This window comes from Chiloscyllium plagiosum, unplaced genomic scaffold (genome assembly GCF_037043375.1).
Source record: "Chiloscyllium plagiosum isolate Xiang-an unplaced genomic scaffold, Cpla_swu_hap1 HiC_scaffold_48, whole genome shotgun sequence".
Classification (NCBI taxonomy): domain Eukaryota; kingdom Metazoa; phylum Chordata; class Chondrichthyes; order Orectolobiformes; family Hemiscylliidae; genus Chiloscyllium; species Chiloscyllium plagiosum.
Genome location: NW_028270186.1, coordinates 40,034,657 through 40,060,034, shown reverse-complemented (window position 1 = coordinate 40,060,034; position 25,378 = coordinate 40,034,657). Strand labels below are relative to the sequence as shown.

The 25,378-nt window shown below is 48.0% G+C and overlaps 1 long non-coding RNA gene across 1 annotated transcript in view; it reads left to right on the top strand.

Annotated features, from left to right (window-relative positions):
- The first annotated feature begins 11,414 nt into the window (after positions 1-11,414).
- LOC148135882 (uncharacterized) overlaps positions 11,415-25,378 on the top strand; it is an 88,304-nt gene continuing 74,340 nt past the window's right edge. Inside the window, exons 1-2 of the long non-coding RNA XR_015754887.1 lie at positions 11,415-11,836; positions 13,859-13,987. This is a non-coding gene — a long non-coding RNA (uncharacterized LOC148135882). The remainder of the gene's footprint in view (positions 11,837-13,858; positions 13,988-25,378) is intronic.

Below are 25,378 nucleotides of genomic sequence, written 5' to 3'. Positions count from 1 at the left end.
GTGTATGTGCATGTTCCTCCCTCGGTGTGTCTGCTTGTATTCCCCTCACCGTAAGTGTGTGTGTTTGTCCCACCCTCGCTGTGTGTGCGCGTCTCTCCCTTGCTCTGTGTTTGTGCGTGTGTGTATGTATGTGCGCATGTCCCTCCTTCGCTTTACGTGTGTGTGTCCCCGTCCCTCGCAGTGTGTGTGTCCCTCCCTCGCTGTGTGTCTGCGTGTATTCCCCTCATCGTGTGTGTGTTTGCGTGTCCCTCCTTCGCTTTGCGTGTGTGTGTCCCTGTCCCTCACTGCGTGTGTCCCTCCCTCGCCGTGTGTCTGCATGTATCCCCCTCACTGTGTGCATGTGCATGTCCCTCCCTCGTGTGTGTGTATTTGTGCATGTGCCTCCCTCGCTTTGCGTGTGTGTGCCCCTCTCAATTTGTGTGCACATACCCTCCCCCTCGCGGTGTGTGTGCTTGTCCCTCCTTCGCTATGTGTCTCTCCCTCGCTATGTGTGTGCGTGTTGCTCCCTCGCTGTATGAGTGTGTGTCCCTCGCTCGCCGTGTCAGTGCGTGTCCCCTCTCACTGTGTGTGCGTGCCTCCCTCTGTGCACATATCCTCCCCTTCGCCGTGTGTGTGCTTGTCCCTCCTTCCATGTGTGTGTGTTTGTGTGTGTGTGTTTGTGTATGACCCTCCATCGCTTTGTGTGTGCATGTCCTTCCCTCCCTTGCTGTGGGTATGTGTGTGTGTGTCACTCTCTCACTCTGTATGTGTACGTTTCACTCCCTCGCTGTTTGTGTGTCCCTCGCTCACTGTGTGTGTGTGCCTGTGTGTGTGTGTCCCGCCCTCGCTGTGTATCTGCATATATCCCCTTAACTGTGTGTATGTGTGCGTGTCCCTCCCTCGCTTTGTGTGTGTGTGTGTGTGTGTGTGTGTGTCCCTCTTGCTGCGTGTGCATGTCACTCCCTCGCTGTGTGTGATTAGATTAGATTAGATTAGATTACTTACAGTGTGGTAACAGTGTGAAGATGGCTTCACTGGCTGTTGCTCGGGAACACAGTCGTCCCTTGTGTGTGTGTGTGTCCCTCCCTTGCTCTTTGTGTATATCCCCCTCACTGTGTGTGTGCATCTCCCCTCGGTGTGTGAGTGCATGTCCCCCCTTGCTGTGTGTGCGTGTGTCTCTCCCTCACTGTGACTGCGCGTGTCCCCTCTCGCTGTGTGTGCCTGCACTCTCTCAATTTCTGTGCACATGCCCTCCCCCTCGCCGTGTGTCTGCTTGTCCCTCCTTCCCTGTGTGTGTGCGTGTCCCTCCTTTGCTGTGTGTGTACATGTCCCTCCCTCGCTGTGTATGTTTGAGATTCCCCCTTGCTGTGTGTGTGTGTTTGTCCCTCTTGCTGTGCGTGTGTGTTCGTGGCCCCCTCGCTGTGTGTGCGTGTGTGTGTTTGTGTGTGACCCTCCCTCGCTGTGTGTGCATGTCCCTCCCTGGCTGTGTGTGTGTGTGTCCCTCTAGATGTGCACGCGTGTTTGTGGTCTTCCCTCTTGTGTGTGCATGTGTCTTACCCCTCGCTGTGTTTGCGAGTGTCCCTCTCTTGTTCTCTGTGTGTGTGTCTGTGTTTGTGTGTGCGTGTCCCTGCTTCGCTGTGAGTCTGCTTGTATCCCCCTCACTGTGTGTGTGTTTGCGTGACCCTCCTTCGATTTGCATGTGTGTGTCCCCGTCCCTCGCAGTATGTGTGTGTGTGTGTGTGTGTGTGTGTGTCCCTTCCTCGCCGTGTATCCCCTCACTGTGTGTATGTTCGTGTCCCTCTATCGCTGTGTGTGTGTGTGTGTATATTTGTGCGTGTCCCTCCCTCGCTTTACATTTGTGTGCCCCCTCTCAATTTGTGTGCACATGCCCTCCACCTCACGGTGTGTGTGCTTGTCCCTCCTTCGCTGTGTGTCCTTCCCTCGCTGTGTGTGCGTGTCCCTCCCTCGCTGTGTGTGTCCATGCTCCCTCCCTCGCTGCGTGTTTCAGCGTGTCCCTCCCTCGCTCTGTGTGTGTGTGTGTGTGTGTGCCCCTCCCTCGCTGTGTGTGTGTGTGCCCCTCCCTCACTGTGTGTGTGTGTCCCTCACTCTCTGTGTATGTGTGTGCCCCTCCCTCACTGTGTATGTGTGTGCCCCTCCCTCACTGTGTATGTGCGCGTGCATGTCCTTCCCTCGCTGTGTCTGTGTCCCTTCGCTGGGTGTCTCTCCCTCGCTGTGTGTGTGTCCCTTCCTCGCTGTGCGTGTGTGTGTGTGTGCGTGTACCTCCCTTGCTCTGTATGTGTGTGTGTGTGTGTCTGTCTGTGGGTGTATCCCTTCCTCACTGTGTGTGTATGTCCCTCCCTTGCTGTGTATGTGTGAGTTTCCCCCCCTTGCTCTGTGTATGTGTGTGTGTGTCCCTCTTGGTGTGCGTGTGTGTGCTTGGCCCTCCCTCGTTGTGTGAGCATGTGTCTCCCCCCTCGCTGTTTGTGCGCGTGTCCCTGTCTTGCTGTGTGTTTGTGTGTGTCCACGTCCCTCACTGGCTGTGTGTGCGCGTGCCGCTCTCTCGCTGTGTGTCTGTGTTTGTGTGCTTGAGCATGAGCGTGTTCATCCCTCGTTTTGTGTACGTGTCCCCTCTTGCTATGAGTATGTGTGACCCTTTTACAGTGTATGTGAGTGTCCTTCCCTCGCTGCGTGTATGTGTGTGTATGCGTGTCCCTCCCTCGCTGTGTGTCTGTGTGTATGTGTGCGTGTCCCTCCCTTGCTTTGTGCGTGTGTGTGCGCCTCTTGCCTTGTGTGTGCGCGTCACTCCGTCGCTCTGTGAGTGTGTGTCCGTCCCTTATATGCGTGTGTGTCCCTCCCTTGCTCTTTGTGCATGTCCCCACCATTGTGTGTCCGCATCGCGCCTCGCTGTGTGAATGCCTGTCCCCCCTTGCTGTGTGTGCGTGTGTCCCTCTCTCGCCATGTCTGTGCGTGTCCCCTCTCGCTGTGTGTGTGCCCCCTCTCCATTTCTGTGCACATGCCCTCCCCCTCGCCATGTGTCTGCTTGTCCCTCCTTTCCTGTGTGTGTGTGTCCCTCTCTCGCTCTGTGTGTTTGTCCCTCCCTCGCTGTGTGTGTGTGTGTGTGTGTGTGTATGTCTCCCTCGCTGTGTATGTGCATGTCCGTCCCTCGCTGTGTGTGCATGTCACTCCCACACTGTTTGTGCATGTCCTTCCCTCCGTAGCTCTGTGTGAGTGTGTGTGTGTTTGTGTGTGTCTCTCTCTCGTTGTGTGTGCATGTCCCTCCCTGGATGTGTGTGCACGTATCACTCCCTTGCTGTCTGTGTGTGTCCGTCCCTTGTGTGTGTCCGTCCCTCCCTTGCTCTTTGTGTATATCCCCCTCACTGTGTGTGCGCATCTCCCCTCGGTGTGTGAGTGCATGTCCCCCCTTGCTGTGTGTGCGTGTGTCCCTCCCTCACTGTGCCTGCGCGTGTCCCCTCTCGCTGTGTGTGCGTGCACCCTCTCAATTTCTGTGCACATGCCCTCCCCCTCGCCGTGTGTCTGCTTGTCCCTCCTTCCCTGTGTGTGTGTCCCTCCCTCGCTGTGTGTGCGTGTAACCCTCCCTCGCTGCGTGTCTCAGCACGTCCCTCCCTCGCTGTGTCTGTGTGTTCCTTCCTCGCTGTGTGTGTGTACGTGTCAAACCGTCACAGTATGTGCTTGTGTGTCCCCCCTTCACTGCGTGTCCCTCACTCGCTGTTTGTGTGTGTGTCATTCCATCGCGTTGTGTATGTGTCTCTCTTTCGCTGTGTGAGTGCATGTCCCTCCCTCGCTCTGTGTGTGTGTGTGTATCTGTGTGTCCCTCCCTCGCTTTGCGTTTGTGTGTGTGTGTGTGTGTCCGTCCTTTGTGTGTGAGTGTGTGACCAGCTTGCTGTGTGCGTGTGTCCCACCCTTGCCATGTCTGTGTGTCCCGTCTCGCTGTGTGTGCGTGCCCCCTCTCAATTTCTGTGCACATGCCCTCCCCCTCGACATGTGTGTGTGTTTGTCCCTCCTTCACGATGTGTGCGTATCCCTCCCTTGCAGTGTGTCTGCGTCTATTCCCCTCACCATAAGTGTGTGTGTTTGTCACTCCCTCGCTGTGTGTGCGTCTGTCCCTTGCTCTGTGTTTATGTGTGTGTGTATGTGCGCGTGTCCCTCCTTCGCTTTACGTGTGTGTGTCCCCGTCCCTCGCTGTGTGTATGTGCGTGTTCCTCCCTCGCGCTGTGTGTCCCCGTCCCTTGCAGTGTGTGTGTGTCCCTCCCTTGCCGTCTGTCTGTCTGTATTCCCCTCTCTGTGTGTGTCTTTGCGCGTCCCTCTCTCGCTTTGTGTGTGTGTGCCCCCTCTCAATTTGTGTGCACATGCCCTCCCCCTTGCGGTGTGTGTGCTTGTCCCTCCTTCGCTATGTGTCCCTCCCTCGCTGTCTGTGTGAGTGTCCCTTCATTGCTGTGTGTGTGTGTCCTTTCCTCACTGTGTGTGTGAGCGTGTCCCTCCCTCGCTGTGTGTGAGCGTGTCCCTCCCTCGCTGTGTGTGAGCGTGTCCCTCCCTCGCTGTGTGTGAGCGTGTCCCTCCCTCGCTGTGTGTGAGCGTGTCCCTCCCTCGCTGTGAGTGAGCGTGTCCCTCCCTCGCTGTGAGTGAGCGTGTCCCTCCCTCGCTGTGAGTGAGCGTGTCCCTCCCTCGCTGTGAGTGTGCGTGTCCCTCCCTCGCTGTGAGTGTGCGTGTCCCTCCCTCGCTGTGAGTGTGCGTGTCCCTCCCTCGCTGTGTGTGAGCGTGTCCCTCCCTCGCTGTGTGTGTGTGTCCCTCCCTCGCTGTGTGTGTGCATGTACTCCCCTCACTGTGTGTGCGTGTCCTTCCCTTGCTCTGTATGTGTGTATATGTATGTGTGTGTGTGTGTGTGTGCGGATGCATGTCCCCCCCCTTCGCTGTGTGTGTCAGTGTCCCTCCCTCACTGTGTGTGTATGTCCTCCCTCGCTGTGTGCGTGTCCCACCGTCGCTGTGTGCGTGTCCCACCCTCGCTGTGTGCGTGTCCCACCCTCGCTGTGTGTGTGTCCCACCCTCACTGTGTGTGTATGTCCTCCCTCGCTGTGTGTGTCCCGCCCTCGCTGTATTTGTGTGTGTCCCTCCCTCGCTGTGTGCGTGTCCCACCCTCGTTGCGTGTGTGCGTGTCCCTCCCTCGCTTCGTGTGTGCGTGTCCCTCCCTCACTGTGGGAGTGTGTGTCCCCCTCGCTGTGTGTGTGTGCATGTCCCTCCCACGCTGTGTGTCTGTGTGTATCCCCCTCACTGTGTGTGTGTGTGCATGTCCTTCCCTCGCTGTGTGTGTGTGTGTGTGTGTGTGTGTGTGTGTGTGTGTGTGTGTGTGTCCCTCCCTCACTGTGTTTGCGTGTCGCTCCATTGCTGAGTGTGTGTGTGTGTGTCCAAAATTTGCACCATCAGTGAATTGGCCATCATAGACTGTAGTATTCAGGAATGTGTGCTTTAAGTAAGTTCACCACGAGAAATGCAGTATTTAATGTACAGGTAGAGGGGTGGGTTTGGGTAGGATGCTCTTCAGAGGTTTGGAATGGACTGGTTGGGCCGAATGGCCTGGTTACACACGATGGCAATTCTATTCAGGTTATTGTCCAGCCCTGTCAACCATCCCCGTCTCTTACACCTGGCCTTATCCCCAATATTCTCCCTAACACTGTAATCTCCTCCAGACTCTAAAACCCTCCTTGGCGATGTAACCTTCTCCAGTCCTTACAAAGATCGATATGTCCATCACCTCTTCCTGCTTTTAGAACCCTCCCTATAACTATTACCATTTGGTACAGCACTCCCAATCATTGTTCCCTCTTGAAACTCCCATAAACATTTGTATCTCTGAAAACCCAACTGGAATGTCTCAACTTCCCTTTGACAGTTACGTGCTGAGACCTGCTCTATATCAGTGAAGTAATTAACTCTTGGCAACACTCACTGTTATAACCTCCCTCCAGCCTTACAGCACTGAGGATCTGTAGAAGCTCTTTTCAACCCGACAGCCATCTCTGTGTCTGTAATCTCCTCCAGTCCCCATAATACATTCTCTCTGAGCTCTTCTGTAGTCCACTAAACACTCCCTAACATTGTCTGTATCATTGTAACCTTCTCCAAAAACACAACCTTCCCTATCTGTGTAAATCCCTACACCAGTCCCTGTCCCTCTCAGCTCCGTCTAACAATACAACCCTCCATGTCTGTGTATTCACCTTCAGTCCCTACTTACCTCCCTATCTGTGTAACCTTCTCCATGCATTTTTGCTTCAGTCTCTTCAACTGTCCCTGTCAGTGTAACCTCTTCCAGGCACGAATATCCTCCTTTTTGACTTACTCAGACCACACAACCCTCACTATCTATAACCTACTCCTGTCTGAGAAACCTCTCTCTGCAAATTGCTCCAACTCTTCAACTCTCCATAAGTTCCTGCAGCTCTTACATCCCTCCCTATCTACCAAATCTCTTCCAGTCCCTAAACACCAAGTCTGTGGAGACCCGACCTCCATCCCTATCAGTGCAATCCTCTCAGGTCTCTGCAGTATTCCTGATCTGTCGAACTCACTCTATGCCTGTGCCTCTCCCAATCCAGTCCCTACAAAACCCACTATCTATTTAACACCCTCCTGTCACTATCACCCCCATGCCAATGTAAGCTCCTCCTGTGTCTCCACCATCTACCCATCTTCATAACCTTGTCCAGCTCTTACACCACTATCTGTTTAAACGTCACCTTCCTCTACAACTTCCTCCTGTTTGTGCTATGCTCCCTTATCTGTGAAACTGTCTCTGACCAAAATTGTTATCCCAGTCTCTGAAAAGAAATCCAGATTCGACAGCCTCCATAACCCCTAGAACCTAAGCCTTTCTATGTCTATAAACATCTTCAGTCACGACTACCCTGCATATCTCTGTTTGTTCTTCCAGTCGATACAAACACCTTTATCTCTGTAATCTGCTCAGCTCCCTAAAACACTCCCTGTCAGTGATCCAGCCCTGGCCTACAAACATCCTTATCCCTGTAAACGTCTCCATCCCTCCCAACATTCTCATCTCCATGAACCCCGGTCAGCACTACAACTCTCCACATTTCTGTAACCTCCTGTGGGTCTATGGTTCTCCCTCCCTGTGAAACCACCTCCAGTCCCCACATCCCTCCCAATCTGGGTCCTCTGCTCCAGATCAGACCATTGCTGTCTCTGTAAACACCTCCACTCCTGACAACTCTTCCCATTTGTGTAACCTCGTTCAGATCCCATACTCTCCAGCTTCCTGAATTCTCTTTCTGCATTGCAACCAAAACCACATGTTTATGTAATATCCATCAGTGCTTTACACCCTCCCCAACTCAGTAACCACTTGCAGCCCTAACAAAACACCTAAACTGTGAAACCCCTCATTTCCCTACAATCCTCCCCCCTCCCTCCTCAAATGCCTTCATCACCATCAAACCACACAATTACTGAAGCCTCCTTTTGGCACTGCAAACCTCCTAATGTCTGCAAAATCCTCCAGTCCTGATATTTATCTCTGTCTCCTTAACCCCCACCACCCTCCAGTGTCCTTCTGGGGAACATGGCAGAGGAGGGAAGATTTGTGAAGTCCGAGCCATGTTACGGAGATAGAATCCTTGGAATTACAGATTTGGTCGAATGTCTGTGGTGTGCAGATTATTTGTGAGGACTCTAAAGACAGGATTTATGACTACTTGGAAAACCATTGTTAAATTAGCCACAGTCAGTATGGGTTTGTGAGGGGTCAGGTCATGCCTCACAAACCTTATTGAATTCTTTGAGGATATGGCAGAATATGTTGATGGCTCATTCAGAAAAGAAGGAAAATTGGGATACAGGGAAATCTGTCTGTCTGGATACAGGATTGGATGGCCTGGAGAAGACAGAGGGTGGCAGCAGATGGACAGTATTGAGCCTGGAGCTCAGTGACCAGTGGTGTTCTGTAACAATCGGCTCTGGGACTCTGCTCTTTGTGATTTTTGTAAATGACTTGGATGTGGATGTTGGAGAGTGGGTTAGTAAGTTTGCCAATAACATGAAGGTTGGTGGAGTGGTGGGGAATGTGGAGGGCTGTTGTAGGTTGCAATGGGACATTGACAGAACGCAGAGCTGGGCTGGAAGTGGCAGATGGAGTTCAATCTGGAAAAAGTGTGAAGTTATTCATTCTGGAAGGTCGAATTTGAATACAGAATACAGGGTGAAAGGCAGAATACTTGGCAGTGCGGAGGAACAGAGAGATCATGGGGTCCTTGTCCATAGATCCCTCAAAATCACCACGCACGTTGGTAGGGTTGTTAAAAAGGCATATTTTGCATTGGCTTTCCTTAGCAAGGGGATTGACTGTAAGAGCCGTGAGGTTTCACTGCATACTTATAGCGTCCTGGTGAGACCACACTTGGAATATTGTGTTCAGTTCTGGTCCCCTGTTTACAGGAAGGATGTGCAAGTTTTAGAGAGCGTACCCAGGAGATTTACCAAGATGCTGCCTGGAATGGAGGGCAATTCTTACGAAGAAAGGTTAAGGGAGCTAAGGTTTTTTTCATTGGAGTGAAGAAGGGGGCGGGGTGACTTTGTGGAGGTGAACAAGATGATGAGAGGCACAGAGAGAGTGAATAGTCAGAGACTTTTCCTCCTATGGCATAAATGGCTATTACAAGGGGGTGTAATTTTAAGGTGAATGGAGGATGGATCAGAGGATAGAGAATGGTAGGTGGTTGGATGGACTGTCAATGGTGGTAGTAAAATTAGACACATCTGGGACATTTAATAGACTCTTGGACAGACACATGGATAATAGTACAACGAAGGGTATGTAAGTTAGTTTGATCTTACAGTCGGATAAAAGGTTGGCATAGCATCATGGTCGAAGGGTTTTGGGCTGAACTGTTCTGTGTTCTATGTTCTGTCTGGTAAACTGGGTAATAAGCTCAGATCAGTGTAAAAAGGATATGGCATTCAGGAGGAGCTAGTGAACTGGATACAAAATTTGCTTGATGGTTGTAGACAGAGAGTGATGGGAGACATGTTGTTTTTCTGACTGGAGGCATGTGACCAGCGGTGTCGTGGGTCCACTGGTTTTTGTTATTTGGATAAATGGTGTGGATGGAAATATTGGTTTCCTGGTAAGTAATTGTTTTGGGTGACACTGAAATTGGTGGTAAAGTGGACAGTGAAGAAGGTTATATATGATACAACAGGATGAACAGTACAGTTGGGGTAGTGGGCTGAAGAATAGCAGATGGAGTTTAATTAGATAAATGTGAAGTGTTCCATTTTGGTGAAACAAACCAGGGTGGGACTTGTACAGTTAATGTTCGGGCACTGGGTAGTGTTGTCAGTCAGAGACCCAGTGACCCAAGTACACAGTTCTTTGAATGTGGTGTCACAGGTAGACAGGCTGGTGAAACAGGCGTTTGGGATGGTTACCTTCATTGGGGAGAGCATTAAGAGTAAGAGTTGGGATGTCATGTTGTGGCTGTAAAAGACGTTGGTGGGGCCACCATAAAAACATTGTTGAGCAGTAGGAAGAACTCATCTAGTTCACTAACTTCCTTTCGGGAAGGACATCAAATATTCTAACCTGGTCTGGCCGACATGTGACTCCAGACCCACAGCAATACAACTGACTCTGAGCTGCCCTCTGGGTAATTAGCAGTGGGGTCAAAGAATGTTGTTCCAGGCAGTGACACCCACATCCCATGAATGAATATATAAAAATACATATGTCCCTCCCTACCTCTGCAAACTCCTCCAGCTGCAGCAATCCGTCCTGGCTTTGTAACACCCTGACCACTCTCTGTAACACTCTCACCACCTCCAGCACCTTCACATCTCCCTGTTCCTATTGTGTCAATGAACCCTGACCGTGGCTTCCCTTCCCACAGCCCTCCTCCTGCGAGCAGACCCATTGCAATGCATTAACATTTACTCCTAAAACACACTCTCACTTCAGGATTTTAAGTACTTTTTGGTGATCTTCTCAGCATCATAATCTAGTATGATTCCTTTTGCCCTGAGTGAGGGATCAGTGGGAATTTCTTGCTGAGGTTTTTACTGTTTCAGTGGAATGTCTTTTTGTTGAGTGTTTTTTACACTGTTCCTTCAAATGTTTTCCACTGTCCATTTACAGGCACATATTTCAGTCTGTTTAGCCTGTTTACCTTGGCCAGTTCTCCTCTTAAACTCATGTCATTGGCTATTTTTGTTTCTAGTTGTAGCTTGTCCTTTCTTTAAAACTTTATATTTATTTAAACTGCACTTTATCACAATTTCCCGAAGGATCTCTGCAGGTGACATTACTCATTCACTAAGTTTCATTACACGGTCGCTCTGCGATAGTTATGTCCCGAGCCAGTTGCACAATGTGTTTTTCAAAGAAACACTGAAAAAAAATTCTCCGAACTCCTTTCAACATCAATGTTGACCGTGTGTTTGTCCCAGATTATACAAATATTGAAGTTTTCCAAAATTATCACAATGCCGTTGTTAAAAAATTCCAATGAGTTCCTGTTTAATGCAGTGATGAGCAACGGAATGCTGTTCGGTTGCTAAAACTGTTCTGCTGCTTGTGTCCTTGGCAAGTAGTAGCCAGAATTTAGACTGACTCTACTTCATGATCTGAGGCCAAATGCTTTCTCTGTAATGCCTTTGTTAACCATTATTGTTAGTGTTACCCATTTTGCCTGAGTTTGCACAAGACTGAACCACTGAATATTTTTGTTCACCCTGTATCCATGTCTCCCTGGTGTCTAAATCTCTTTTATCTCTGTGTCACAAATCCATTGACCTTTTTGCTGCAACGTTGTCCATTCAAAAAAAAATTACATACTCTCTACCACAATTTTCTGTCACAAATCTATTCGCTGATGTACAATTTTAGTTAAACTCTATCCCTTCCTGTTCCTTTCTGCTTGTCTTCAGCCACATTCCCATGCTGTTCCATTGCTTCACCTTTTCTATTTGGATTTGGAAAGCTCCTTTCACCTGCATCCTCTCTGTCAGTTTAATGCCCTGTCCATAAACCTACCGACATGATTGGCCAGGACCCTGGTCCCAGCACAGTTCCAGGGGGACCATCCTAATAGATTTTTAAATCAGGTATTGGATGTGTGAGTCTCTGGCTGACCAGCCTTTCTTCCCCTGTCCTAGAAGCCCTTGAACTGAGTAACGTGCTCGGCCATTTCAGAGGGTAATCGAGAGGCAAACACTTTGCTGTGGGGATGTTGTGCAGACCACGTGAGGATGGGCAGATGTCCTTCTCGAAAGGACAAGTGTTTGGATTTGTTGTATATCAGCAATGGTTTCATACTTATTTGTGGATTGTTAATTATTATTTTTAAAATTATTGATTTCAAATGTCTCCTTTTCAGATGGCGGGATTCAATCCTGCCTCCCCTGAACATGAGCTGAGGTTTTGGATACATTCTCTCGCAATAATACCACTCGGCCATCACTTCGCCTGCTCACTGGGTGCTCATCCCTGAGCACTGATACCAGGGCATCATGAAGCTAAACCCATTTTTCCGACACAATTGTGTGATCCTGACACCTTCCAGCAATCTGGGACTATTACTTAATATCGCTCCATTTTCCAGACCTCTGTGGAACTCAGTGCCATCCTCCATGTGTAACCCTCACTGCATCTGTTTTATTTCCCATTCTGTCTATTTCTCTGTCTCCTGTAGTTACTCAGGAAAGTCCTGACTCAATAGCCTTCCCAGCTGCTGGGTGGATCGTCCATCACCACATGGAACGCAGTTGGTCTGCCAGAGAGAGACAAAGGGAAAGGAGATCTGGATCCTTCAATAAATCCTGTAGTGAAGTAAGGTCACCCACAGTGCACAGAGCAAAGAACAATGAGAGGGCTCCAAACATCTGTTAACACAACATGACATAGATACAGTGCTGGAGGGGGAGCACAGTACACACACACACAGACTCCAGGCTCAATCACCACCCCAATGTAAGTTCTGTCATATTAAAACTCACTACTCTGCAACAGTGTATCTATGGCATGTCTTGTGGTCCAGTGTCTTCAATAATATTTAATTCCTATAACAGATCCTATCGCTGTAACCTCCTCCCTTCCCGATACTCCCTCCACATACTTGAAATGTACTGCATTCCAGACTACCAGCCCTATCGCTGTAACTTGCTTCAGTGTCTACAACATGCCTTACCTCGGTAGTCTGCTCCTCCAATAAGGTAAAAACAAGGACTACAGATGCTGGAAACCAGAGTCTAGATTAGAGTGGTGCTGGAAAAGCTCAGCAGGTCAGGCAGCATCCCAGGAACAGGAAAATTGATGTTTCCTTTATCAGGAACAGATGCCGGGAGCCAGCAGAGTGGGGAGATAAATGAGAGGGGAGTGGGGATGGGGAGAAAGTAGCATAGAGCACAATAGGTGAATGGGGTGGGGAAGAAGGTGATAGGTCAGAGTGGAGGATGGAGGAAGGTAGCAAAGAGTACAATGGGTGAATGGGGGTGGGGATGGGGGTGCGAGGGTGGAATGGATAGGTGGAAAGGGAGATAGGTCATGAGTGTGGTGCTGAGCTGGAAGGCTGGAGGGGGGTGAGATGGGGGAAGGGGAAATGAGGAAACTGGTGAAGACCACATTGATGCCCTGGGGTTGAAGTGTTCCGAGCCGGAAGGCGAGGCGTTCTTCCTCCAGGCGTTGGGCGGTAAGGAAGTGGTGGTGGAGGAAGCACAGGAGCTGCATGTCCTCGGCAGAGTGGGAGGGGGAGTTGAAATGTTGGGCCATAGGGCGGTGGGGTTGATTGGTGCGGGTGTACCAGAGATGTTCCCTAAAGTGCTCCGCTAGGAGGTGTCCAGTCTCCCCAATGTAGAGGAGGCGATGGAGCCTGTAACTGGAGTGGGTGTGGTGTTAGGGGGAATGGGGATGGAGTCATGAGCAGGGGCGGTGTTCCCCTCAGGGTTCTGGGGGCGGGGATGGTGACGGGACCTGGGGGGGGTGTCAGCAGAATGCAGGTGAGTAGCGTTGATGTGGGCGGAAGTGGTGGCAAACACGGCAGTGGGGGAGCGTGGAAATCACTGCGTGTGTGACATCAGCGATGATGTGAGGGGTGGAAGTGATGTCAGAGATGGAAATGTGTTGCTGGAAAAGCGCAGCAGGTCAGGCAGCATCTAGGGAACAGGAGAATCGACGTTTCGGGCATTAGCCCTTCTTCAGGAAGTGATGTCACTTGTGGTGTATGAGGAATTGTGAGGGGCAGAAAAGGCATTTACTTTATTTTAACCAATAATTTCCTGTCACCAATCTGTTTGACAATGTCATATTTCAATTAAACTCAGTCCCTTACTGTTTCTTTCTTTTGGTCTTCATTCACATCTCCATGGTGTTCCAATATTTCAACCTTTCTCTTTGGACTTGGGAATTTCCATTCACCTCAGACCTGTCCCCCTCCTCATCTGTGTCCATTTATAACACACTGCATAATCTGGTACCAGAGGAGCCTATCCCAATAAAATAGCTCAGTCCTCCCTGAGTACTGGTAGCAGTGCTCACTGGTCAGAACCACTTCTGATAATACCCGTTGTGTGATCCTGATACATTCCTGCATTCTGCTGATATCACTGTCTCTCTCCATGTGGTATCCCTCACTGTGTGGGTCTAATTGCTGTCTCTGTCAGTGTCTCTCGCTCTTCCAGCTATTCCAGATCCTGAGCCAACAGCATTCTCCACTCCAGAGGGAAGCAACTGCACAGGCCATGGATGGAGACTGGGAATTTCCAGATCTCTGTGGGACTCAGTGCCATTCTCCATGTGTAACCTTCATTGCATCAATGTAATTTTTCATTCTGTCTACTTCTCTGACTCCTGTAGGTATTCCTGATGTCCCTGACTCAACAGAATTCCCAATTCCTGTCTCGTCCATCACCACATTGAAGACAGTTGGTCAGCCAGAGAGAGATGGAGAGTGAGATCTGGAGCCTTCAGTAAATCCTGCAGCCGGTAAGATCACTCACAGTAAACAGCACAGGGAGGAGTTAGTGGACTTTAATTCAGACCCTGAGGGCATGATGTAGGAACAATGCTGGGCAAGGAACATGAGAAAATTCTCAGGCTTCATTATCACCATCTTGTCTGTAAATTCATCTGTTCCACAGAACCCTCCCTATGTCTGTCAGTATCTCTGCTGTCTGTTTCATCGATACCACTTCCCCTATCTCTATCAGCCCCTACAATCCTGCTTATCCCTGTAAGCTCCTCATATCAGTAAAACTCTCCAAGTTTCTGCCTTTGCCTTTAATCCCGGGTTCTGTCACATCTCTCCTTAACTGTGAAAAACAACTTGTCAGTTCCTTAAGCCATCCCTGTCAGTGTAGCCCTTTCCAGACCTGAAAAACTTCCCTGTCTTTGTGACTTTTTTGAACTCCTATTACCTTCATGATCTCTGTAACCTTCCAGTCACGACAACAAAAAAGTTCTGTATCTTCGTAACTCCACCAGCTGTTAGACTCCTCCTTGTCTCTGGACACAAAGCAGAGTGACTCTGCTTCTCTCATAAATTGGTTTCTACATTTCTAATGATGACTATGAACTCTTCCTGTCTCTAAAACGCACTCAGTCTCTGTAAACTCTGCTGGTCCCGCTTCATGTAATTTCCTTCAGAAACTGCAAACCTCTATGCCTTTAATCTCCTCCAGATGCAACCACGCAGTTTATTTCTATAACCCCCATGAGTCATAGAGTCATAGAGATGTACAATATGGAAACAACCCATCCACGCCGACCAGATATCCCAACCCAATCTAGTCCCACCTGCCAACACCCGGCCCATATCCCTCCAAACCCTTCCTATTCATATACCCATCCAAATGCCTCTTAAATGTTGCAATTGTACCAGCCTCCACCACATCCTCTGGCAGCTCACTCCATACACGTACCATTCTCTGTGTGAAAAAGTTGCCCCTTAGGTCTCTTTTATATCTTTCTCCTCTCACCCTAAATCTATGCCCTCTAGTTCTGCACTCCCCAACCCCAGGGAAAAGAGTTTGTCTATTTATCCTATCATCCATTTATCCATACCCCTCATAATTTTGTAAACCACTGTAAGGTCACCCCTCAGCCTCCGACACTCCAGGGAAAACAGCTCCAACCTGTTCAGCCTCTCCCACTGGCTCAAACACTCCAACCCAGGCAAAATCCTTGTAAATCTTTTCTGATCCCTTTCAAGTTTCACAACATCTTTCCAATAGCAAGGAGACCAGAATTGCACAAAATACTCCAACAGTGGCCTAACCAATGTCCTGTGCAGCCGCAACATGACCTCCCAACTCCTGTACTCAATACTCTGACCAATAAAGGAAAGCATACAAAATCCCTTCTTCACTATCCTATCTACCTGTGACTCCACTGCCAAAGAGCTATGAACCTGCACTCCAAGGTCTGTTTGTTCAGCAACACTCCCGTGCATCTTACCATTACGTCTAAGTCCTGCTAAGATTTGCTTTCCCAAAATGCAACACCTTGTATTTATCTGAATTAAACTCCATCTGCCACTTAGCCCATTGGCCCACCTGTTCCAGATCTGAGGAAACCGTCTTCGCTGTCCACTGCACCTCCAATTTTGGTGTCATCTGCAAACTTACTAACTGTACCTCTTATGCTCGCATCCAAATCATTTATGTAATTGACAAAATGTAGAGGACCCAGCACCAATCCTTGTGGCACTCCACTGGTTTCAGGTCTCCAATCTGAAAAACAACCCTCCACCACCACTCTTTTACCTTTGAGCCAGTTCTGTATCCAAATGGCTAGTTTTCCCTGTAATCCATGAGATCTAACCTTGCTAATCAGTCTCCCATGGGGAAACCTTGTTGAATGCCTTACTGAAATCCATACAGATCACATCTATCACTCTGCCCTCATCAATCGTCTTTGTTACTTTGTTACTTCTTGATTTCCCACGCACAAAGCAATGTTGACTATCCCTAATCAGTCCTTGCCTTTCCAAATACATGTACATCCTGTCCCTCAGGATTCCCTCCAACAACGTGCCCACCGCCGAGGTCAGGCTCACCGGTCTATAGTTCCCTGATTTGTCTTTACCGCCCGTCTTAAACAGTGGCACCACTTTTGCCAACCTCCAGTCTTCCGGCATGTCACCTGTGACTATCGATGATACAACTATCTCAGCAAGAGGCCCAGCAATCACTTCTCTAGCTTCTCACAGAGTTCTCGAGTACACCTGACCAAGTCCTGGGGATTTATCCACCTTTAAGCATTTCAAGATATCCGGCACTTCCTCCTCTGTATATCTGGACTTTTTGAAAGATGTCATCATCGATTTCCCTACAGTTTATATCTTCGATATCCTTTTCCACAGTAAATACTGATGCAAATATTCATTTAGTAGCTCCCCCATTTTCTGTGGCTCCACACAAAGGCCGCCTTGCTGATCTTTGTGGGGCCCTATTCTCTCCCCAGTTACCCTTTTGTCCTTAGTATATTTGTAAAAACCCTTTGCATTCTCCTTAATTCTATTTGCCAAAGCTATGTCATGTCCCCTTTTTGTCCTCACTGGGCGGTCCCGCAGGAATATCCTCTGTCAGTCCTGCTGGGATGTTTCACCCAATCAGAACCAGCAGCTCTCCTCCTCTCTCAGCTCCCCTTCTGTCCTTCCTGCAGCATCTGTCCCCTGGAACATTGTGCTGCCGGTCCCCTCCCTCCCTCTGCTGTTGTTCTGTAATACCTGTGAATTTTCAGTCCCATGTTCCCATCCATGCCATGCGCTTATCTGCCTTAACTGTCAGGCCTTTTACATCAAAGTCAGTGCAGTTTTATTGATCGGTTTTCCCTCATTGCCTGCTCTGCTCTTGCCTGCCTTATCGCTTGAAATGACTCTTTGAAATTCAGTCCCAACTTCAAACTTCAGTCTCTAGCCTGAGACAATCCCCCTCACTGTGGACAACACCCTCACCCTTCATGTCATCTGTAAACCTTCTGCTATCACATCCAACTCATTAATGTACATAATAAACAGCGATGGTTCCTGCACAGATCCCTGTGGTACATCCGCTGGTGAAAGGCTCCTCATCACCGAAACAACCTTCCACCAGTGTTGGATCCAATTTGCCAACTTGCCTTGGATCCTAGTGGCTCTTCCCTTTTGGACCAGCCTTCCATGTGGGACCTTGTCAAAGGCAGTACTGAACCCAATGGAACCCACATCATCTGCACTACCCTCATCAAGATTTTTCAATCATAATTTCAAAGAAAACTCAGCTGAATTCATCAGACAGGATCTTCCTTTGCCAAATCCATGCTGAATATCCCTAATTGCTTCCTGCCTTTCCAGTTATTGATTCAAACTGTCCCTCAGAATTGTTCCCAATAATTTCCCTCCCCCTGTTGTCAGACTGTCTGCTCTGTAATTACCTGGCCTATCCTTTGGGTCCAGTGACCACAACTGTCTTCGTTTTAACATTGTTATGGAAAAAGATCAGGCAGATTGACAGATTAAGGTGTGAAACTGGAGCAGGGCCAGATTTGGGGACATGAGGCAGGATTGAGCAGAGGTGAATTGGGTGAATTAAAAATCACACAACACCAAGTTATAGTCCAACAGGTTTATTTCAAAGCACTAGCTTTCAAAGCGCAGGTGATCAGCCTAAAAGATGAAAGGCTTAGACAACATGTGTTTGATATTACATTCCATGACACTGCTATCATGTTGCTATAAATTCTGAGCCTTAAGATTGTGCTCCACAACCACCTGATGAAGTAGCGCTCCGAAACCTAGTGCCTCCGAATAAACCTGCTGGACTGGAAGCTGGGGTTGTGTGATTTTTAACTTTGCCCATCCCAGCCACCACCGGCTCCTCCACATTATGACTATCATCGATTGGGCAAGACTGTTTGAAGAAAAATGAATGACTGGAAAACGGGATGCTTCTAAAAGTGTGATCTCAAGAATCCAGGGCCAGTATGTCCCTGTTAGAGTGAAGGGAAAATCTGGCAGGTTCAGGGATCCCTGGCTGATGAGGGATATTGTGGCTCTGTTCAGGAAAAAGCAAACAGCATACATAGAGTTTCAGCTATTCATATCTTCTTCCAGTCCTAAGGACATGATCAATCTCAGGTCCCTGCAGCACTCCTGATCTTTATAACTCACTGCAATGCCTGTGACTATCTGATCCAGTTCCGAAAAGACTCACTATCTGTGTAACATCCTCCCTTGCCTTTCACCCATCCTGTCAATGTCAGGTCTTCCATTCTGTCCCTCATCTACTCATCTCCATAACCTTCTCCATCTCTTACACCCCTATCTGTGTAAATGTCACCTTCCCCTACAAACTTTCCCACTTTGACCAAACTGCAGGAGTTACTAATGCTCCCTTATCTGTGAAACTGCCTCCCACCAAAATGGATGTCCTTATCTCCTGCTAAAATTGTAAGACACCACACCCTCTATACCTAAATAACTTGCAGAACCTAAGCCTTTCAATAACTATAAACATCTTCAGTCACGACTGCCCTCCACATGTCTGTTTGTTCTTCTAATCTATAAAACCGTCTAGATTTCTGTAATCTGCTCCATTCACATAAAACACCCCTGTCTGTGCAAACCACCCCATCCTATCAACATCCTTATGCCTGTAACTGCTGCATCCCTCCCCACCTCCTCATCTCCATGAACTCCTGTAGACCCTACAGCTCTCCACATTTCTGTAACACCCTGTGACTCTCTGGTCCTCCCTCCCTGTGAAACCACCTCCAGTCCCCACACCCCTCCCAGTCTGGGTCGTTTGCTCCAGGTCAGACCATTGCTGTGTCTGTTACCTCCTGACAATCCTAGCAACCATTCCTATTTGTGTCTCTTAATTCCGATCCCATCTCTCCAGCTTTCTGAAACCTCTTTGTGCCATTGTGAGCCTCCTTATTTAGAATATAGAGCGGTACAGCACAGAGCAGGCCCTTCGGCCCTCGATGTTGCACTGACCCTTTATCCTACTCTCAGATTAAACTAAACTAAAGGCCCCACATTTTACTATCATCCAAGTGCCTATCTAAGTGTTGCTTATGTAACTAATGTATTGGTCTCCACTACAAATATTGGCGGTCCATTCCATGCATCTGCCACTCTGTGTGTAAAAAAAAAAAAACCCTATCACATCTCCCGTTAAACATTCTCCAATCACCTTCCATTTATGTTCCCTCGTTATAGCCATTTTTGCAATGGGAGAAGTATCTGGTTATCCTCTCTATCGAGGCCTCAAATCATCTCGTTCACTTCTATCAAGTCACTCCTCATCCTTTTTCATTCCAATGAGAAAAGCCCAAATGCTCTCAACCTACCTTCATTAGACCTCCACTCCTGATAAATCTACTCTGCACCCTCTCTAAAGCTTCCACATCTTTCTGATAATGAGGCAGCCAGAACTGAACACAATATACCAAATGTTCTCTAACCAGATAGAGCTGCAGCATAACTTCATGGAACTTAAACTCAATCCCGCTGCTAATGAAAGCCAACACAACAAACACCTTCTGAACAAGGCAATCAACTTGAGTGATAACATTGAGGGATCTATGGACGTGGACTTCAAGATTCTTCTGTTCCTCTACACTGTCAAGAATCCTGCCTTTCACCCTGTAAAGGTTGTCTGTGGAATCCTGCAATCTTAAACCCTCCCTATCTTGGTAACTTCCTGTGATCCCTACAACTCTCGCAAACAGTGAAACCTCTTCATATCCCGACAATCCTCCTTCGCTCTGTAACCTCCTTTATTAGCATCTGCCCTCAAAAGTCCTGAAGCCTCCTTTTTTTTACCACAGCAGTATTCCTAATATCTGCAATACCGTCTCATCCTGATCTCATTCACTGTCTCTGCAACCCCATCACCCTCTAGTCCCCTCTGGGGAATATTGCAGAGTAAAGGAAGGGTTGTAGAGTCCGGGTCATGTTACAGAAGTAAGAAGGGCTGCAGAATCTGGAGGATGGTACAAATGTATGAAGGGACGTGGATCCTGAGGAGGCTAGAGGGAGCAGGATTCATAGAACCTACAGGATGGTACCGAGAATGGTTTGTGGAACCTGAAGGATATTACAATTTAAATGACTGACTCTTTTTGATTGGACTATTTATGCAGATATTTATCATGATGGCTGTGCACAGCTTCAGATTGCCAGGCTGGGAGATGTGAGCTCAGATGTGAATCTATTTGCCCATTCTGACTGTGTGCCTGACACTGACCTGGTGCTGCTCAGGTAGAAAGCACTCTCCGTGTATATTTACGTGACTGACCAGAGCTCACCACATCCAAGCCTTTGTTTGGAATGTTCTTTATTTTTTTCATTATTTTCAAGTGACAATTCCGCAAGATGCCGTAATTGGGGAGTTTCCATTTTGAGAGAATGAAACCTTTACCATTGGAAATTGGGAAGCCTTCCAAAATGAGATAACGGCAGTCCAGAGACAGTATCCAGCATTCCTGTTAGGGTGAAAGGAAAGGCTGGTAAGGTGTAGGGAATGCTGGATGATTAGAAAATTTGAGGTTTTATTTCAGAAAAAGAAGTAAGCATATGTCAGATACAGGATTAGTGGTGCTGGAAGAGCACAGCACTTCAGGCAGCATCCGAGGACAGGCAAAATCCGAGGACAGGCAAAATCGCCTGTACTCGGATTTTGCCTGTCCTCGGATGCTGCCTGAACTGCTGTGCTCTTCCAGCACCACTAATCCAGAATCTGGTTTCCAGCATCTGCAGTCATTGTTTTTACCTATATGTCAGATACAGACAGGAGGTCTCCCAACATATTTGTTCCTCAGTCTGCCACAGGTTATTCAGGGTCTGTACACTCGTATCAAATTGATGACCCATTCTTATTTCACAGTTCCACTAACACAGTGGCCAATCCCATAAGAATGTCCTCTCTAAGTATTGCTGTGATGGTTCATGCACTCAAAACCCACCACCACGTGTCCTTCCTCTCTTGCCAACCCTTCCATGCTTCCTGTGGTCTCTCTACCTTGAAACAATGATTTGTTGGTCCTATCCCTCCCTCAGCAGTGTTTCTGTAATGATTTGATTAGATTAGTTTACTTATAGTGTGGAAACAGGCCCTTTGGTCCAAAAAGTCTACACTGACTCTCCGAAGAGCAACCCACCAAGACCCATTCCCCTACATTTACATCTTCACCAAACATGACGGGCAACTTAGCATAGCCAATTCACCTAAACTGCACATCTTTGTGACTGTGGGAGGAAACCAGAGCACCCGGAGGAAACCCACGCAGACACGGGGAGAATGTGCATATTCCACACAGATAGTAGCACAATGATAACTATAATCTCCAAGTCCCATATACCCATCCGTCCCCGTGTTCATCTTCCTTAGCTGTCAGGCCCCTTGCATTGAAATAAATGCAGGTTAATCATCAGTTTTTCCCTATTCCCTGCTATGTTCTTGCCTGCCTTGTCTGTTGGAATTGCTCTCTTTAACTTGTGTAACAGTCTCAATCTTCTTTCTGTCTTTGTGACAGTTTAAGGTCCACTAGTTTATACACTCTCAAGCCGCTTCTCTAATTTGCCCCACCAGAATGTTGGTCCACATCCCACCCCCAGGTCAGCACGGTGGCACAGTGGTTAGCACCGCTGCCTCACAGCGCCAGAGACCCGGGTTCAATTCCCGCCTCAGGCGACTGACTGTGTGGAGTTTGCACATTCTCCCCGTGTCTGCGTGGGTTTTCTCCGGGTGCTCCGGTTTCCTCCCACAGTCCAAAGATGTGCAGGGTCAGGTGAATTGGCCATGCTAAATTGCCCATAGTGTTAGGTAAGGGGTAAATGTAGGGGTATGGGTGGGTTGCGCTTCGGCGGGGCGGTGTGGACTTGTTGGGCCGAAGGGCCTGTTTCCACACTGTAAGTAATCTAAAAGTAATCTAAAAATCTAAAAAAAGTAATCTAAAAAAGGTCAGGTCCATTCCCCACCCTGTCTCCCTGTGCTAACCCCTTCAGGGATCTATGGACTTGTCCACCAAGGTCCCTGTATTCCTCAGCACTCCACAAGGACCTAACATTCATTATGTCTGTCTGTCGCTTATCATTCCTCCCACAGGGTATTATCTCACTTCGATCACTCTAAACCCTGCTCAAATTATCATCTGAAAGACATTGAACTGTAGACTGAGATCAACCGTCGCACTGTGGACAGAACCTCACCTTTCATGTCATTTGCGAGCCTACTAATGGTTCATTCTGCTTTCACATCCGAGTTGTTAATGCCCATTATAAACAGCAATGGTTCCTGCACAGATCCCTGTGGTACACCCACTGGTGAAGGAATTTCAAACACGAAGCAGTCTGTCCACCAATTGTGGATCCAATTTACCAACTTGCCTTGGAACCCAATGGCTTTTTACTTTTGGATCAGCCTTCCGTGTGTGAACTTGTCAAAGGCCTTATTCAATTCCATGTAACATCTGCATTGCCCTCATCAATACGTTTAGACACCATTTCAAAACACTCCACTGACTTTCTCAGACAGTATCCTCCTCTCCCAAATCCGTGAGGATTGAGCCGAGATGATCTTTACCTTTTTAAGTGTTGATTTGTCCTCAGAATTGTTTCCAATAATGTCCCTCCCCCTGCTGTCAGACTATCTGCTCTGTAATTACCTGGCCTATCCCTGCTGCTCCTGAACAAAGGAACCACATTAGTGATCCTCCAGTCATTCGGCACTTCATCTGTGACCAGAAAACTATTAAATATATCCACCAGGGCCCCAGCAACCTCCTCCCTTACCTCCCATAGCAGCCTGGGATACATTTTATTGGGCACTGGGGATTTCTCCAGCTTTATGCCTATGAAAACATTTAATACCTCCTCCGTATTGATCTTAACATGTTCTCGAACCTCACCATCCCAACTAAAATCCCTGGCTCCTGTGTGAATACAGATGAGAATTATTCATTGAAGACCTCACCTACATGCACAGATTGTCTCTTTTATTTCTAACAGGCCTCATTACTTCCTCAGTAATCCTCTTATTCTAAACATATTGATAAGATACCTTGTGACTTTTCCTTAATAGTATCTGACAAGGATATTTTATGGTCATTGTGTGTCCCTCATTTCTAAGGATATCCTTGCAGTCCCTACACTTTTGAATGGCTTCACCTGGTTTTATTGCACTGTGTTTTCTTTTTAAAACTCACGATGTCGCTTGATCAGTATTTACTGGATTTGCTGCCTTTACTATTCCCTCGTCAGGAACACACTGTCCCTGAATTCTCACTGTATCACTTTAACATACTCCCACTTTCCAAATATGGACAAACTGCAGATAGTCTTCCCAGTATATGTTTGCCAGAACCTCTCGAAGAAAGAGATACTGATAGGAGACTCAGTTGTGAGGGGGACAGACAGGAAACTGTGTGCCCGCAGAAGAGACCCCAGGTGGTGTGCTGCCTCCTGGTAACCAAGGTCAAGGATGTCTCTGAGCGGTTACTGAACATTCTGAAGGGGAGGATGAACATCCAGAGGTCATTGTGCACATCGGTCCACATGACAGAGGTAGACGATGGGATGGGGTCCTGTGAAATGAGTATCAGGAGTTAGGTACGAAGTTAAAAAGCAGGACCTCAAGGGAAGTGATCTCCAGATTGCTCTCAGTGCCACCTGCCCCAGTGAGGATAGAAATAGAAAGATAGGCCAGATACATGTGTGGCTGAGGAGCTGGTGGGGGTGGGGTTAAGGTTTGGATCACTGAGATCTCTTTTGGGGTAGAGGTGACCTATACAAGATGATGGGTTTGACTTGAACCAGAGGGACGCCAGTATCCCAGCGGGGAGATTTGTTAGTGTTATTCGGGGAGGGTTTAAAAAGGTTTGGCAGGGACTCTCAATAAGGGAGGGCCTATCGACCAGTCAGCGGAAAAATGCATCAGCCATCGAGAACAAGTTTGCTATTCAGGATATCCAAGGGCACAGCCAAGGTAGGGAAAAGACTTTTGGTTTAACATGCATTTATTTCAATGCACGAGGCCTGACTGGTAAGGAAGACGAGCTCAGAGCGTGGATTTGCTCTGGGGACTGGGATATTATAACCATAACAGAAACATGGCTGAGAGAAGGGCAGGACTGGCAGCTCAGTGTTCCAGGATACAGATGCTTCAGGCGTGACAGAAGGACAATTAAGTGAGGAGGGGGAGCTGCCCTTTTGATAAGGGATGGCAGAACAACAGCGCTTCGAGAGGATACTCTTTAAGAGTCATCAAATGAGGCCATATGTTTAGACGTTAGAAACAAAAAGGGGGTGTGCACTCTGTTCTGACAGTCTTCAAGATTCCCAAATAGCCAGCGGATGTGAGAGGAACAGATGTGTAGAGAGATTGCAGGTACCTAATGAAATAATAATGTAGTATTGGTTGGAGATGTTAACTTCCCCTGGATGGACTGGGCCACCCACAGACTAAAAGGCCCATACGGAATTCAATTTGTCAAATGTGTCCAAGAATTTTTCTGAAATCAAGATGTAACTCGAACAAGGCCTAACGCTACTCAGGTGGGTGCAACACCGGACCTCCCCTCAGACAGCGTGGTCAGGCAAGTCACTGAATAATCAATCAGAGAACACTTTGGGTCCAGTGACCACAACTGTCTTAGTTTTAACATAGTTATGGAAAAAGATCAAACAGGTCCACAGAATAAGGTGTGAAACTGGAGTAGGGCCAATTTTGGGGCTATTTGGCAGATTCGAGCAGAGGTTGATCGGGTGAATTAAAAAATCGCACAACACCAGGTTATAGTCCAACAGGTTTATTTCGAAGCACCAGCTTTCGAAGCGCAGGTGGTCATCCTAAAAGTGAAAGGCAGAAATTAAATGTGTTTGATATTACGTTCCATGACATTGCCATCCTGTTGCTATAAATTCTGTGCCGTACGACTGTGCTCCACAACCACCTGATGAAGAAGCAGTGCTCTGAAGCCTAGTGCCTCCAAATAAACCTGCTGGACTGGAACCTGGTGTTGTGTGATTTTTAACATTGTCCACCCCAGTCCAACAACGTCTCCTCTACATTATGATTACCATCGATTGGGTGAGTCTGTGTGAAGGAAAAGGAATGACTGACAAATGGGAGGCTTTTAAAAGGGTGATCTCAAGAATCCTGGGCCAGTGTGTTCCAGTGAAGGGAGAATCTGGCAGGTTCAGAGATCCCTGGCTGCTGAGGGATATTGAGGCTCTGTTCAGGAAAAAGAAAACAGTATACATAGAGTTTAAGCTATTTGTATCTTCTTCCAGTCCTAAAGATATCATCAATCTGTGGAGACCTTGCAATCCTCTCAGGTCCCTGCAGCACTCCTGATCTGTAGATCTCACTGCAATGACTGTGACTATCT